The sequence below is a fragment of the Thunnus maccoyii genome, chromosome 13 (genome assembly GCF_910596095.1).
Source record: "Thunnus maccoyii chromosome 13, fThuMac1.1, whole genome shotgun sequence".
Taxonomy (NCBI): domain Eukaryota; kingdom Metazoa; phylum Chordata; class Actinopteri; order Scombriformes; family Scombridae; genus Thunnus; species Thunnus maccoyii.
The window spans coordinates 1,917,013-1,918,565 of record NC_056545.1 but is presented as its reverse complement, the minus strand read 5'-3'; positions in this window follow the sequence as shown (position 1 = coordinate 1,918,565).

Genomic DNA, 1,553 nt, shown 5'->3' with positions numbered 1-1,553 from the left:
CTGTGGATATAAAGGCTCATTCTAAAGTAACAAAAACACAACAATTCTTATTTTCAGGTGATTATACACTAATTAAAACATACTTATGAATATTTTATTCCATTTCTGCCAAGTTTATTCCGCTAAATGCCACTAAATTCTACACACTGCACCTTAAAAACCAGAAACTTTCTTCCCTTTAAATTTTATTTAAAGCTTGAAAAGGTATAAATAGTCATAGTCGCTACAACTGACTAGACAGTTGTGACTGTTTTAGTATTTTCTCTATTATTGTTATTAATCTTTGGTGTTTGTTATTTGGGAAAGTGCAGCAAGATGAGAAACTTTTCTACAACAACTCGTATCCCTGTGAATTGGAATTATTTTCATGTAATGAGAACATATACGGTGTGTTTTGTATTGTTTTCTATTTAAATGCCTGAGTTTGTATTTAGTAACATAGTTTTTATGTATGAGAGTTAATGTATATTGTATATACGTAACTTCCACAGTTTTGTACCATCTTGTTGCTAACAGTTTTATTTAGTATTAATAAAAGTTGATCTTTAAAGAAATGTGTGACAACAAATCTTTGATTGTGTAGTTAAAAGCAATCATATTGTAAGTACTGCAAGGCTGTTCACAGAAAAGAATAATACTGTCACTGGATTTTGATAAGAAATTATAGTTAATACACCTGATATTTATAACTTATGTTGATCAATTTTACAGTAAAAGCTACATTTTTTGGAATTTAGTTATTAACACATTTCCTGAGAGCAGAACAGAATAACTTAATTAACAATGTGAATATAACAATTTATAACCATACTATTATTGTAAACTATTATTGAAAGTGTGTCCAAACTTTTGACTGGCAGCACCAGAGAGAGCTTAATAAAAGTTCAGTAAAATAATAATGATTGAAAAAAAGACAAAAAGATAAACAAGAAGACAAAAAAGGGTTGACAGCAGTGTGTGTTAGTGGTTTTCAGACCAAAGTTAGTTGTCAGATTCTGCAGTATTTTGATGTCATTGTATTTTTTGTAATTTATCTCTCCATAAGATTTAGAGATGAAAGGAAGTGATACGATTCCTTTACCTTTACTTCAGTAAAAGTACCACTACAGCAAAGTAAAAATACTCCATTACAAGTAAAAGTCCTGCATGAAAAACTACAGTAAAAGTACATAAGTATTATGAGCTTGATGTAGTTAAAGTATTGCAGTAAAAGTACATAAGTATTATGAGCTTGATGTAGTTAAAGTATTGCAGTAAAAGTACATAAGTATTATGAGCTTGATGTAGTTAAAGTATTGCAGTAAAAGTAGTGGTTTGGTCCCTCTGACTGATATATTATTATATATGACATCATTAGATTATTAATAGTGAAGCATCAGTGTTAGAGCAGCATGTTACTGTTGTAGCTGCTGGAGGTGGAGCTAGTTTACACTACTTTATATACAGTTAGCTAGTTTAGTCCAGTGGTTCCCAACCTAGGGGTCGGGGCCCCTCCAAAGGGTCAGCAGATAAATCTGAGGGGTCGTGAGATGATTAAGAAAGAAGAAAAAACA